This window comes from Phyllobates terribilis, unplaced genomic scaffold (assembly GCF_046119375.1).
Source record: "Phyllobates terribilis strain yellow unplaced genomic scaffold, ASM4611937v1 Scaffold_13__5_contigs__length_258822181, whole genome shotgun sequence".
Classification (NCBI taxonomy): domain Eukaryota; kingdom Metazoa; phylum Chordata; class Amphibia; order Anura; family Dendrobatidae; genus Phyllobates; species Phyllobates terribilis.
The window spans coordinates 10,336,901-10,353,657 of record NW_027362773.1 but is presented as its reverse complement, the minus strand read 5'-3'; positions in this window follow the sequence as shown (position 1 = coordinate 10,353,657).

The following is a 16,757-nucleotide window of genomic DNA, read 5'->3' as shown; positions in this document are numbered from 1 at the left end:
GGGGCCCCAAGAGCAAGCCGCATGTCATGGGGGCCCCAAATGTATGTCGCATGTCATGGGGGCCCCGCATGCATGCGGCATGTCATGGGGGCCCCACATGCATGCCGCGTGTCATGGGGGCCACAAGTGCATGCCGCATGTCATGGGGGCCCCAAATGCATTCTGCATGTCATGTGGGCCCCAAATGCATGCCGTATGTCATGGGAGCCCCAAATGCATGCTGCTTGTCATGTGGGACCCAATTGCATGTGGCATGTCATCGGGTCCCCAGGTGCATTCCGCATGTCATGGGGCCCCACATGCATACCGCATGTCATGGGGCCCCCAAATGCATGCCGCATGTCATGGGGGCCCCAAATGCATGCCGCATGTCATGGGGGCCCTGCGTGCATGCCACAAGTCACGGGTGCCCCATATGCAAACCGCATGTCATGGGGGCCCCACATGCATGCCACAGATTATGAAGGCCCCAAATGCATGCCCCATGTCATGGGGGCCCCACGTGCATGCCGCATTTCATGGGGGCCCCAAATGCATGCCGCATGTCATGTTGGCCCCACGTGCAAGCCGCATGTCATGGGGGCGCCACGTGCATGCAGCATGTCATTGAGCCCCAAATGCATGCTGCACGTCATGGGGCCTCAAATTCATGCCGCATGTCATGGGTGCCACAAATGCATACCGCATGTCATGGGGCCCCCACGTGCGTGCCTCATGTGATAGGGGCCCTAAAAGCATGCCGCATGTCATGGGTCCACCAAATGTATGTAGCATGTCATGGGGGCCCCAAATGCCGCATGTCATGGGGGCCCCAAATGCATGCCGCATGTCAAGGGGGCCCCCCATGCTTTCTGCATGTCATGAGGGCTCCACATGCTTGCCGTATGTCATGGGGGCCCCACATGCATTTCCCATGTCATGTGGGCCCCAAATGCATGATGCATGTCATGGGGGCCCCAAATGTATGTCGCATGTCATGTGGGCTCCACATGCATGACGCTTGTCATGAGGGCCCCAAATGCATGCCGCATGTCATGGGGGACCCACGTCCATGCCGCATGTCATGGGGGTACCAAATGCATGCCACAAGTCATAGGTACGCCATATGCAAACCGCATGTCATGGGGGCCCCACATGCATGCCGCATATTGTGAAGGTCCCAAATGCATGCCCCATGTCATGGGGGCCCCACGTGCATGCCGCATTTCATGGGGGCCCCAAATGCATGCCACAGGTCATGTGGGCCCCACGTGCATACCGCATGTCATGGGGGCCCCACGGTCATGCTGCATGTCATTGAGCCCCAAATGCATGCTGCATGTCATGGGGCCCCAAATGCATGCCGCATGTCATGGGTGCCCCAAATGCATGCTGCATGTCATGTGGGCCCCAAATGCATTACGCATGTCATGGGGGCTCCACATGCATGAAGCATGTCATTGGGGCTCCAAATGCATGGCGCATGTCATGGGGGCCCCACATGCATGCCACGTGTCATGGGGGCCCAAAATGATTGCAGCACGTCATGGGGGCCCCACATGCATGGCGCTTGTCATTGGGGCCCCACATGCATGCCACAAGTCATAGGTACCCCATATGCAAACCGCATGTCATGGGGGCCCCACATGCATGCCGCATATTGTGAAGGTCCCAAATGCATGCCCCATGTCATGGGGGCCCCACGTGCATGCCGCATTTCATGGGGGCCCCAAATGCATTCCACAGGTCATGTGGGCCCCAAGTGCATACCGCATGTCATGGGGGCACCACGGTCATGCTGCATGTCATTGAGCCCCAAATGCATGCTGCATGTCATGGGGCCCCAAATACATGCAGCATGTCATGTGGGCCCCAAATGCATGCCGCATGTCATGGGGTCCCCACGTGCATTCCGCATGTCAGGGGGGCCCCACATGCATTCCGCATGTCATGGGGGCTCTACATGCAGTCCGTGTGTCATGGGGGCCCCAAATGCATGCCGCATGTTATGGGGGCCCCACATGCATGCCGCATGTCATTAGGTCCCCACATGCATGCCACATGTCATGGGCGCTCCAAATACGTGCCGCATGTCATGGGGGCCCCAAATGCATGCCGCACGTCATGGGGGCCCAAAAATGCATGCCGCATGTCATGGGTGCCCTACGTGCATGCCAAAAGTCATGTGGGCCCCATACGCAAACCGCATGTCATGGGGGCCCCAGTTGCATGCCGCAGATTATGAAGGCCCCAAATGCATGCCGCATTTCATGGGGGCCCCAAGTGCATGCAGCATGTCATTGAGCCCAAATTCATGCTGCATGTCATGGGGCCCCACATGCAAGCCACATGTCATGGGGCCCCAAATGCATGCCGCATGTCGCGGGTGCCCCAAATGCATGCCGCGTGTCATGGGGGCCCCAAATGCATGCCGCATGTCATGGGGGCCCCACATGCATGGCGCATGTCATGGGGGCCAAAAATGCATGCCGCATGTCATGGGGGCCCCACGTGCATGCTGGAGGTCAGGGGGGCCCCAAATGCATGCCGCATTTCATGGGGGCCCCACTTGCATTCCGCATGTCATGAGGGCCCCACGTGCATGCCGCATGTGATAGTGGCCCCAAAAGCATGCCGCATGTCATGGGGGCCCCAAATGCACGCTGCATGTCATGGGGTCCCAAATGCATGCCACATGTCAAGGGGACCCCAAATGCATGCCGCATGTCAAGGTGGCCCCAAGTGCATGCTGCATGTCATGGGGGCCGCAAATGCATGCTGCATGTCAAGGTGGCCCCACATGCATGCCGCATGTCATGTGGGGGCCCAAATGCGTGCCACATGTCATGGGGGGCCTACGTGCATGCCACATGTCATGAGGGCCCCAAGTGCATGACGCATGTCATGAGAGCCCCAGATACGTTCCGCATATCACGGGGGCCCCAAATGCATGCCGCATGTCAAGGGGGCCCCACATGCATGCCGCATGTCATGGGGGACCCACATTCATGCCGCATGTCATCCTGGCCCCAAATGCATGCATATGTCATGGGGGCACCAAATGCATGCCGCATGTAATGGGGTCCCCAAATGCAAGCAGCATGTCATAGGGGGCCCCAAATGTATGCCGCATGTCATGATGGCCCCAAATGCATGCCTCATGTCATGGGGGCCAAAAATGCATTCAGCATGTTATGGGGGCCCCAAATGCACGCTCCATGTCATGGGGGACCCAAATGCATGCCGCATGTCATGGAGGCCCCAAATGCATGCCGCATGTCATGGGGGCCCCACATGTATGGCGCATGTCACGGGGGCCGAACATGCATGCCGCGTGTCATGGGGCCCCACGTGCATGCGGCATGTCATGGGGGCCCCAAATGCATGCCGTATGTCATGAGGCCCCACATGCCTGCCGCATGTCATGGGGGCCCATGTTCATGTAGCATGTCATGGGGTCCCCAAATGCATGCCGCATGTCATGGTGGCCCCACGTGCATGCCGCATGTCATGGGGGCCCCAAATGCATGCCGCATGTCATGGGGGCCCCACGTGCATGCCACAAGTCATGGGGGCCACAAATAAGTGCCGCATGTCATGGGGGCCCCAAATACTTCAAGCATGTCATGGGTGCCCCACATGCATGCCGCATGTCATGGGGGCCCCAAACGCATGCCGCATGTCATGGGGGCTTCACGTGCATGCCGCATGTAATGGGGGCCCCAAATGTGTGCCGCATGTCATGGGGGCCCCGCGTGCATGACGCATGTCATAGGGACCCAAAATGCATGCTGCATGTCATGGGGGCCCCAAATACGTGACGCATGTCATGGGGGCCCAAAATGCATGCCGCATATCATGGGTGCCCCACACGCATTCCGCATGCATGAAGCATGTCATTGGGGCCCGAAATGCATGCCGCATGTCATGGGGGCCCCACATGCATAGCGCATGTCATGGGGGCCCCAAATGCATGCCGCATATCATTGGGGCCCCAAATAGTTGCCGCATGTCATGTGGGCCCCATGTGCATGCTGCATGTCTTGGCAACCCCAAATACGTGCTGCATGTCATGGGGCCTCACATGCATGCCGCATGTCATGGGGGGTCCACATGCATGCCGCATGTCATGGGGGCCGAACATGCATGCTGTATGTCATGAGGGCCCCACATGCATGCCGCATGTCAAGGGGGCCCCAAATTCATGCTGCATATCATGGGGTCCTCAAATGCATGACGCATGTCATGGGGTCCTCACGTGCATTCAGCATGTCATGGGAGCTCCACAAGCATGCCGCATGTCGCGTGTCATGAGTGCCCAAATTCTTGCTGCTTGTCATCGGGGCCCCAAATGTATGCTTCATGTCATGGGGGCCCCAAATGCATGCCGAATGTCTTGGGGGCCCCAAATGTATGCCGCATGTCATGAGGGCCATAAATACGTGCCGCATGTCATGGGTCCCCCACGTGCATGCCGCATGTCCTGGGGGCCCCAAATGTATGCCGCATGTCATGAGGGCCATAAATACGTGCCGCAAGTCATGGGGGCCCCACGTGCATTCCTCATGTCATGTTGGCTCCACATGCATACCGCATGTCATGGGGGCCCCAAGAGCATGCTGCATGTCATGGGAGCCCCAAATGCATGCCGCATGCCATGGAGGCCAGAAATGTATGCTGCATGTCATGGGGGCCCCAAATGCATTCTGCATGTCATGGGGGCCCCAAATACGTGCCGCATGTCATGGGGGCCCCACATGCATGCCGCATGTCACGCGGGCCGAACATGGAAGCCGTGTGTCATGGGGGCCCCAAATTCATGCTGCATGTCATGGGGGCCACACATGCATGCCGTGTGTCATGGGGGCCCCAAATGCATGCCGCATGTCATGGGGGCCCCAAATGTATGCCGCATGTCATGAGGGCCATAAATACGTGCCGCATGTCATGGGGGCCCCACGTGCATTCCGCATGTCATGGTGGCTCCACATGCATACCGCATTTCATGGGGGCCCCAAGAGCATGCCGCATGTCATGGGAGCCCCAAATGCATGTTGCATGTCATGGAGGCCAAATGCATGCCACATGTCATGGGGGCCCCAAATACGTGCTGCGTGTCATGGGGGCCCTACGTGCATGCCGCATGTCATGGGGCCCCCACGTGCATGCCGCATGTTGTGGCGGCTCTACATGCATGCCTCCTGTCATGGGGGCCCAACGTGCATGCCTCATGTGATAGGGGCCCCAAGAGCATGCCGCATGTCATGGGGGCCCCAAATGTATGTCGCATGTCATGGGGGCCCCGCATGCATGCGGCATGTCATGGGGGCCCCACATGCATGCCGCTTGTCATGGGGGCCACAAGTGCATGCCGCATGTCATGGGGGCCCCAAATGCATTCTGCATGTCATGTGGGCCCCAAATGCATGCCGTATGTCATGGGAGCCCCAAATGCATGCTGCTTGTCATGTGGGACCCAATTGCATGTGGCATGTCATCGGGTCCCCAGGTGCATTCCGCATGTCATGGGGCCCCACATGCATGCCGCATGTCACGGGGCCCCCAAATGCATGCCGCATGTCATGGGGGCCCCAAATGCATTCCGCATGTCATGGGGGCCCTGCGTGCATGCCACAAGTCACGGGTGCCCCATATGCAAACCGCATGTCATGGGGGCCCCACATGCATGCCACAGATTATGAAGGGCCCAAATGCATGCCCCATGTCATGGGGGCCCCACGTGCATGCCGTATTTCATGGGGGCCCCAAATGCATGCCGCATGTCATGTTGGCCCCACGTGCAAGCCGCATGTCATGGGGGCGCCACGTGCATGCAGCATGTCATTGAGCCCCAAATGCATGCTGCACGTCATGGGGCCTCAAATTCATGCCGCATGTCATGGGTGCCACAAATGCATACCGCATGTCATGGGGCCCCCACGTGCGTGCCTCATGTGATAGGGGCCCTAAAAGCATGCCGCATGTCATGGGTCCACCAAATGGATGTAGCATGTCATGGGGGCCCCAAATGCCGCATGTCATGGGGGCCCCAAATGCATGCCGCATGTCAAGGGGGCCCCCCATGTTTTCCGCATTTCATGAGGGCTCCACATGCTTGCCGTATGTCATGGGGGCCCCACATGCATTCCCCATGTCATGTGGGCCCCAAATGCATGATGCATGTCATGGGGGCCCCAAATGTATGTCGCATGTCATGTGGGCTCCACATGCATGACGCTTGTCATGAGGGCCCCAAATGCATGCCGCATGTCATGGGGGACCCACGTGCATGCCGCATGTCATGGGGGTACCAAATGCATGTCGCATGTCATGGGGGCCCCAAATAGTCGCCGCATGTCATGGGGGCCCCACATGCATACCGCATGTCATGGGGGCCCCAAATTCATGCTGCATGTCATGTGGGACCCAAATGCATTCCGCATGTCATGGGGGCCCCACGTGCATGCTGCGTGTCATGGTGGCTCCACATGCATACCGCATGTCATGGGAGCCCCAAATGCATGCCGCATGTCATGGGGGCCCCAAATGTATGCCGCATGTCATTGGGGGCCCCAAATGCATGTCGCATGTCATGAGGACCCCTTGTGCATGCCGCATAGCATGGGCTCCCCAAATGCATGCTGCATGTCATGGGGGCCCCACATGCATGGCGCTTGTCATTGGGGCCCCACATGCATGCCACAAGTCATAGGTACCCCATATGCAAACCGCATGTCATGGGGGCCCCACATGCATGCCGCATATTGTGAAGGTCCCAAATGTATGCCCCATGTCATGGGGGCTCCACGTGCATGCCGCATTTCATGGGAGCCCCAAATGCATGCCACAGGTCATGTGGGCCCCACGTGCATACCGCATGTCATGGGGGCCCCACGGTCATGCTGCATGTCATTGAGCCCCAAATGCATGCTGCATGTCATGGGGCCCCAAATGCATGCAGCATGTCATGTGGGCCCCAAATGCATGCCGCATGTAATGGGGTCCCCACGTGCATTCCGCATGTCATGGGGCCCCACATGCATTCCGCATGTCATGGGGGCTCTACATGCATTCCGTGTGTCATGGGGGCCCCAAATGCATGCCGCATGTTATGGGGGCCCCACATGCATGGCGCATGTCATTGGGTCCCCACATGCATGCCTCATGTCATGGGCGCTCCAAATACGTGCCGCATGTCATGGGGGCCCCAAATGCATGCCGTATGTCATGGGGGCCCAAAAATGCATGTCATGGGTGCCCTACGTGCATGCCAAAAGTCATGTGGGCCCCATACGCAAACCGCATGTCATGGGGGCCCCAGTTGCATGCCGCAGATTATGAAGGCCCCAAATGCATGCCGCATTTCATGGGGGCCTCAAGTGCATGCAGCATGTCATTGAGCCCAAATGCATGCTCCATGTCATTGGGCCCCAAATGCATGCTGCATGTCATGGGGCCCCAAATGCATGCTGCATGTCACGGGGCCCCCACATGCAAGCCACATGTCATGGGGGCCCCACATGCATGGCGCATGTAATGGGGGCCAAAAATGCATGCCGCATGTCATGGGGACCCCAAATGCATGCCGCATGTCAAGGTGGCCCCAAGTGCATGCTGCATGTCATGGGGCCCGCAAATGCATGCTGCATGTCAAGGTGGCCCCACATGCATGCCGCATGTCATGTGGGGGCCCAAATGCGTGCCACATGTCATGGGGGGCCCACGTGCATGCCACATGTCATGAGGGCCCCAGATACGTTCCACATATCACGGGGGCCCCAGATGCATGCCGCATGTCAAGGGGGCCCCACATGCATGCCGCATGTCATGGGGGCCCCACATTCATGCCGCATGTCATTGTGGCCCCAAATGCATGCATATGTCATATGGGCCCCAAATGCATGCCGCATGTCATGGGGTCCCCAAATGCAAGCCGCATGTCATAGGGGGCCCCAAATGTATGCCGCATGCCATGATGGCCCCAAATGCATGCCTCATGTCATGGGGGCCAAAAATGCATTCTGCATGTTATGGGGGCCCCAAATGCACGCTCCATGTCATGGGGGACCCAAATGCATGCCGCATGTCATGGAGGCCCCAAATGCATGCCACATGTCATGGGGGCCCCACATGTATGGCGCATGTCACGGGGGCCGAACATGCATGCCGTGTGTCATGGGGCCCCACGTGCATGCGGCATGTCATGGGGGCCCCAAATGCATGCCGTATGTCATGAGGCCCCACATGCCTGCCGCATGTCATGGGGGCCCATGTTCATGTAGCATGTCATGGGGTCCCCAAATGCATGCCGCATGTCATGGTGGCCCCACGTGCATGCCGCATGTCATGGGGGCCCCAAATGCATGCCGCATGTCATGGGGGCCCCACGTGCATGCCACAAGTCATGGGGGGCCCAAATGCATGCCGCATGTCATGGGGGCCCCACTTGCATACAGAATGTCATAGGGGGCCCCAAATGTATGTCGCATGTCATGATGGCCCCAAATGCATGCCTCATGTCATGGGGGCCAAAAATGCATTCAGCATGTTATGGGGGCCCCAAATGCACGCTGCATGTCATGGGGACCCAAATGCATGCCGCATGTCATGGGGGCCCCAAATGCTTGCCGCATGTCATGGGGGGCCCAAATGCATGCCGCATGTCATGGGGGCCCTACTTGCATACAACATGTCATGGGGGGCCCCAAATGCATGCCGCATGTCATGTGGGGGCCCACATGCATGGCGCATGTCATGGGGGCCCCTCATGCATGGCGCATGGCATGGGGGCCCCACATGCATGCTGCGTGTCATGGGGGACTCATTTACATGCCACATGTCATGGGGGCCCAAATTCATGCTGCATGTCATGGGGGCCCCAAATGCATGCTGCATGTCTTGGGGTCCCCACTTGCATTCCGCATATCATGGGGACTCCACATGCATACCGCATGTCATGGGGGTCCCATGTGCATGCCGCATGTCATGGGTGAACCAAATGTTTGCCACATGTCATGTGGGCCCCTAATACGTGACTCATGTCATGGGGGCCCGACATGCATGCCACAAGTCATGGGGGGCCCAAATGCATGCCACAAGTCATGGGGGCCCCACTTGCATACAGCATGTCATGGGGGAACCAAATGTATGCCGCAAGTCATGGGGGGCCCAAATGCATGCCGCATGTCATGGGGGTCCCACTTGCATACAGCATGTCATAGGGGGCCCCAAATGTATGTCGCATGTCATGATGGCCCCAAATGCATGCCTCATGTCATAGGGGCCAAAAATGCATTCAGCATGTTATGGGGGCCCCAAATGCACGCTGCATGTCATGGGGGACCCAAATGCATGCCGTTTGTCATGGGGGCCCCACATGCATGCCGCATGTCATGGGGACCCGAGATGCATGCTGCATGTCATGGGGCCCCAAATGCATGCTGCATGTCATGGGGCCCCCACATGCAAGCCACATGTCATGGGAGCCCCACATGCATGGCGCATATCATGGGGGCCAAAAATGCATGCCGCATGTCATGGGGGCCCCAAATACGTGCCGCATGTCATGGGGGCCCCACGTGCATGCAGGAGGTCAGAGGGGCCCCAAATGCATGCCGCATTTCATGGGGGCCCCACTTGCATTCCGCATGTCATGAGGGCCCCACATGCATGCCGCATGTGATAGGGGCCCTAAAAGCATGCCGCATGTCTTGGGGGCCCCAAATGTATGTTGCATATCATTGGGGGCCCAAATGCATGCCGTATGTCATGGGGGCCCCAAATGCACGCTGCATGTCATGGGGTCCCAAATGCATGCCACATGTCAAGGGGACCCCAAATGCATGCCGCATGTCAAGGTGGCCCCAAGTGCATGCTGCATGTCATGGGGGCCCAAATGCGTGCCACATGTCATGGGGGGCCCACGTGCATGCCACATGTCATGAGGGCCCCAGATACGTTCCACATATCACGGGGGCCCCAAATGCATGCCGCATGTCAAGGGGGCCCCACATGCATGCCGCATGTCATGGGGTCCCCAAATGCAAGCCGCATGTCATAGGGGGCCCCAAATGTATGCCGCATGCCATGATGGCCCCAAATGCATGCCTGATGTCATGGGGGCCAAAAATGCATTCTGCATGTTATGGGGGCCCCAAATGCACGCTCCATGTCATTGGGGACCCAAATGCATGCCGCATGTCATGGAGGCCCCAAATGCATGCCGCATGTCATGGGGGCCCCACATGTATGGCGCATGTCACGGGGGCCGAACATGCATGCCGTATGTCATGGGGTCCCCAAATGCATGCCGCATGTCATTGTGGCCCCACGTGCATGCCGCATGTAATGGGGGCCCCAAATGCATGCCGCATGTCATGGGGGCCCCACGTGCATGCCGCAAGTCGTGGGGGGCCCAAATGCATGCCGCATGTCATGGGGGCCCCACTTGCATACAGCATGTCATGTGGGCCCCAAATGCATGCCGCAAGTCATGGGGGGCCCAAATGCATGCCGCATGTCATGGGGGCCCTACTTGCATACAGCATGTCATGGGGGCCCCAAATGCATGCCGCATGTCATGTGGGGGCCCACATGCATGGCGCATGTCATGGGGGCCCCTCATGCATGGCGCATGGCATGGGGGCCCCACATGCATGCTGCGTGTCATGGGGGACTCACATACATGCCGCATGTCATGGGGGCCCAAATTCATGCTGCATGTCATGGGGGCCCCAAATGCATGCTGCATGTCTTGGGGTCCCCACGTGCATTCCGCATATCATGGGGACTCCACATGCATACCGCATGTCATGGGGGTCCCATGTGCATGACGCATGTCATGGGTGAACCAAATGTATGCCACATGTCATGTGGGCCCCTAATACGTGACTCATGTCATGGGGGCCCGACATGCATGCCACAAGTCATGGGGGGCCCAAATGCATGCCGCATGTAATGGGGGCCCAACTTGCATACAGCATGTCATGGGGGAACCAAATGTATGCCGCAAGTCATGGGGGGCCCAAATGCATGCCGCATGTCATGGTGACCCCACATGCATACAGCATGTCATAGGGGGCCTCAAATGTATGCCGCATGTCATGATGGCCCCAAATGCATGCCTCATGTCATAGGGGCCAAAAATGCATTCAGCATGTTATGGGGGCCCCAAATGCACGCTTCATGTCATGGGGGACCCAAATCCATGCCGTTTGTCATGGGGGCCCCACGTGCATGCCGCATGTCATGGGGACCCGAGATGCATGTCGCATGTCATGGGGGCCCCAAATGCATGCCGCATTTCATGGTGGCCCCACATGCATGGCGCATGTCATGGGGGGTTCACGTGAATACCACATTTCGTGGTTACCCCATGTGCATGTCGCATGTCATGGGTACCCCAAATGCATGTCGCATGTCATGGGGGCCCCAAATGTATGCTGCATGTCATGGGGCCCCAAATGCATGCCACATGTCATGGGGGCCTCACATGCATGCCACATGTCATGGGGGCCCCACATGCATGCCGCATGTCATGTGGGCCCCAAATGCATGCCGCATTTCTTGGTTGTCCCATGTGCATGCCGCATAACATGGGTACCCCAAATGAATGTCGCATGTCAGGAGGCCTCAAATGCATGCCACATTTCATGGGGGCCCAATAGAATGCCTCATGTCGTGGGGGCCCCAAATGCATGCCACATGTCAAGGGGGCCCCAAGTGCAAGACGCATGTCATAGGGGCCCCAAATTCATGCCGCATATTATGGGGGCCCCAATTATGTGCCACATGTCATGGGGGCCCAACATGCATGCCGCATGTCATGCGGGTCCCAAATGCATGTCGCATGTCATGGGGCCCATAAAATGCATGTTGCATGTCATTTGGGCCGCAAATGAATTCCACATGTCATGGGGGCCCCAAATGCATGTCGCATGTCATGGGGGCCCCAAATGCATGTCGAATGTCATGAGGGCCCCACGTGCATGCCGCATGTCACGGGGGCCCCACATGAATGACGCATGTCATGAGGGTCACAAATGCATGTCGCATGTCATGGGGGCCCCAAATGCATGCTGCATGTCATGGGGCCCCCAAGTGCATGTCGCATGTCATGGGGGCCCCAAATGTAAGCCGCTAGTCATGGGGGTCGCTAATGCGTGCTGCAGGTCATGAGGGCCCCAAATGCATACCGCATGTCATGGTGGCCCCACATGCGTGCCGCATGTCATGGGGGACCTATATGCGTGCCGCATGTCATGGGGGCCCCACATGCATGGCCCATGTCATGGGGCCCCCAAATACATGCGCATGTCATGGAGGCCCCGGATGCATGACGCATGTCATGGGGGCCCCAAATGCATGCCGCATGTCATGGCGGCCTCACGTGAATGACGCATGTCATGGAGGCCACAAATGCATGCTGCATGTCATGGGGGCCCAAAATACATGCCGCATGTCATGGGGGCCTCAAACACTTGCCTCATGTCATGGTACCCAACATGCATGGTGCATGTCATGGGGCCCCACATGCATGCCGCATATAAAGGGGCCCCAAATGCATACTGCATGTCATGGATGACCCACGTGCATGCCGCATGCCATGGGGGCCGCTAATGCGTGCTGCAGGTCATAGGGGTCCCAAATGCATGCCGCATGTCATGGGGGCCCCATATACGTGCCGCATGTCATGGGGGCCCCACATGCATGCCAAATATCATGGGGGCTCCAAATGCATGCTGCATGTCATGGGGGCCCCAAATGCATGCTGCATGTCATGGGGGCTCCAAATGCATGACGCATGTCATGGGGGCCCCAATTACGTGCAACATGTCATGGGGGCCCCAAGTGCATGTCGCATGTCATGGAGGCCCCAAGTGCATGTCATATGTCATTGTGGTCCCAAATGCATGCTGCAAGTCATGGGGACCCCAAATAAGTGCCACATTTCATGGGGTCCCCACTTGCATGCTGCATGTCATGGTGGCTCCACATGCATGCCCCATTTCTTGGTTTCCCCATGTGCATGCAGCATGTCATGGTTACCCCAAATGCATGGCGCATGTCAGGGGGGTCCCAAATGCATGCCTCATGTAATGGGGGCCCAAATGCATGCCGCATGTCATGGGGCCCCAAATGCATGCTGAATGTCATGGGGGCCCCAAACGCATGCCGCATGTCATTCGGGCACCAAATTAATGTCGCATGTCAATGTGGCCCCAAATACATGCCGCATGTCATGGAGGCCAGAATTATGTGCCGCATGTCATGGGGGCCCCACGTGCATGCCGCATGTCATGGGGGCCGCACATGCATGCCGCATGTCATGGGGATCACAAATGCATGTCGCATGTCATGGGGGCCCCAAATGCATGCCACATGTCAAGGGGGCCCCACGTGCATGCCATATGTCATTGGTGTCCAATTGTATGCCGCAAGTCATGGGGGCCCCAAATAAGTGCCCCATGTCATGAGGGCCCAAAATGCATGCTGCATGTCATGGGGGCCCCAAATGCATGCCGCAAGTCAAGGGGGCCCCACGTGCATGCCGCATGTCATGGGGGCCCCAATTACGTGCAGCATGTCATGACACATGCATGAGGCATGTCATTGGGGTCCCAAATGCATGACGCAAGTCATGGGGACCCCAAATAAGTGCCGCATGTCAAGAGTGCCCCACATGCATGTCGCATGTCATGGGGTACCCAAATGCATGTCGCATGTCATGAGGGCCCCAAATAACTGCCGCATGTCATGGGGGCCCCAAAAGCATGCCACATGTCATGGGGGCCCCAAATCCATGCCAATTGTCATGGGTGCCCACATGCATGCCGTATGTAATGAGGGCCCCACATGCATGCCGCATGTCATGGGGACCCGAGATGCATGTCGCATGTCATGGGGGCCACACATGCATGGCGCATGTCATGGGAGTTTCACGTGAATGCCACATTTCGTGGTTACCCCATGTGCATGTCGCATGTCATGGGTACCACAAATGCATGTCGCATGTCATGGGGGCCCCAAATGTATGCCGCATGTCATGGGGCCCCAAATGCATGCCACATGTCATGGGGGCCTCACATGCATGCCACATGTCATGGGGGCCCCAAATGCATGCCGCATTTCTTGGTTGTCCCATGTGCATGCCGTATAACATGGGTACCCCAAATGCATGCCGCATGTCATGGGGGCCCAATGGAATGCCTCATGTCGTGGGGGCCCCAAATGCATGCCACATGTCAAGGGGGCCCCAAGTGCAAGACGCATGTCATGGGGGCCCCAAATGCATGCCGCATATCATGGGGGCCCCAATTATGTGCCGCATGTCATGGGGGCCCAACATGCATGCCGCATGTCATGCGGGTCCCAAATGCATGCCGCATTTCATGGGGGCCCCAAGTGCATGCAGCATGTCATTGAGCCCCAAATGCATGCTGCATGTCATGGGGCCCCAAATGCATGCTGCATGTCATGGGGGCCCAATGGAATGCCTCATGTCGCGGGGGCCCCAAATGCATGCCACATGTCAAGGGGGCCCCAAGTGCAAGACGCATGTCATGGGGGCCCCAAATGCATGTCGCGTATCATGGGGGCCCCAATTATGTGCCGCATGTTATGGGGGCCCAACATGCATTCCGCATGTCATGGGGGCCCCACGTGCATGCCGCATGTGATAGGGGCCCCAAAAGCATGCCGCATGTCATGGGGGCCCCAAATGTATGTTGCATGTCATTGGGGGCCCAAAATGCATGCCGCATGTCATGGGGGCCCCAAATGCATGCGGCATGTCATGGGGTCCCAAATGCATGCCACATGTCAAGGGGACCCCAAATGCATGCCGCATGTCAAGGTGGCCCCACGTGCATGCTGCATGTCATGGGGGCCCCAAATGCATGCCGCATGTCAAGGTGGCCCCACGTGCATACCGCATGTCATGTGGGGGCCCAAATGCGTGCCACATGTCATGGGGGCCCACGTGCATGCCACATGTCATGAGGGCCCCAAGTGCATGACGCATGTCATGAGAGCCCCAAATAAGTGCCGCATATCACGGGGGCCCCAAATGCATGACGCATGTCAAGGGGGCCCCACATGCATGCCGCATGTCATGCGGGTCCCAAATGCATGTCGCATGTCATGGGGCCCATAAAATGCATGTTGCATGTCATTTGGGCCGCAAATGAATTCCACATGTCATGGGGGCCCCAAATGCATGTCGCATGTCATGGGGGCCCCAAATGCATGTCGAATGTCATGAGGGCCCCACGTGCATGCCGCATGTCACGGGGGCCCCACATGAATGACGCATGTCATGAGGGTCACAAATGCATGTCGCATGTCATGGGGGCCCCAAATGCATGCTGCATGTCATGGGGCCCCCAAGTGCATGTCGCATGTCATGGGGGCCCCAAATGTAAGCCGCATGTCATGGGGGCCGCTAATGCGTGCTGCATGTCATGGGGGACCTATATGCGTGCCGCATGTCATGGGGGCCCCACATGCATGGCCCATGTCATGGGGCCCCCAAATACATGCGCATGTCATGGAGGCCCCGGATGCATGACGCATGTCATGGGGGCCCCAAATGCATGCCGCATGTCATGGCGGCCTCACGTGAATGACGCATGTCATGGAGGCCACAAATGCATGCTGCATGTCATGGGGGCCCAAAATACATGCCGCATGTCATGGGGGCCTCAAACACTTGCCTCATGTCATGGTACCCAACATGCATGGTGCATGTCATGGGGCCCCACATGCATGCCGCATATAAAGGGGCCCCAAATGCATACTGCATGTCATGGATGACCCACGTGCATGCCGCATGCCATGGGGGCCGCTAATGCGTGCTGCAGGTCATAGGGGTCCCAAATGCATGCCGCATGTCATGGTGGTCCCATGTGCGTGCCGCATGTCATGGGGGCCCCATATACGTGCCGCATGTCATGGGGGCCCCACATGCATGCCAAATATCATGGGGGCTCCAAATGCATGCTGCATGTCATGGGGGCCCCAAATGCATGCTGCATGTCATGGGGGCTCCAAATGCATGACGCATGTCATGGGGGCCCCAATTACGTGCAACATGTCATGGGGGCCCCAAGTGCATGTCGCATGTCATGGAGGCCCCAAGTGCATGTCATATGTCATTGTGGTCCCAAATGCATGCTGCAAGTCATGGGGACCCCAAATAAGTGCCACATTTCATGGGGTCCCCACTTGCATGCTGCATGTCATGGTGGCTCCACATGCATGCCCCATTTCTTGGTTTCCCCATGTGCATGCAGCATGTCATGGTTACCCCAAATGCATGGCGCATGTCAGGGGGGTCCCAAATGCATGCCTCATGTAATGGGGGCCCAAATGCATGCCGCATGTCATGGGGCCCCAAATGCATGCTGAATGTCATGGGGGCCCCAAACGCATGCCGCATGTCATTCGGGCACCAAATTAATGTCGCATGTCAATGTGGCCCCAAATACATGCCGCATGTCATGGAGGCCCCAATTATGTGCCGCATGTCATGGGGGCCCCACTTGCATGCAGCATGTCATGGGTGTCCCAAATACATGTAGCATGTCATGGGGGCCATAAAATGCATGACGCATGTCATGGGGGCCCCACGTGCATGCCGCATGTCATGGGGGCCGCACATGCATGCCGCATGTCATGGGGATCACAAATGCATGTTGCATGTCATGGGGGCCCCAAATGCATGCCACATGTCAAGGGGGCCCCATGTGCATGCCATATGTCATTGGTGTCCAATTGCA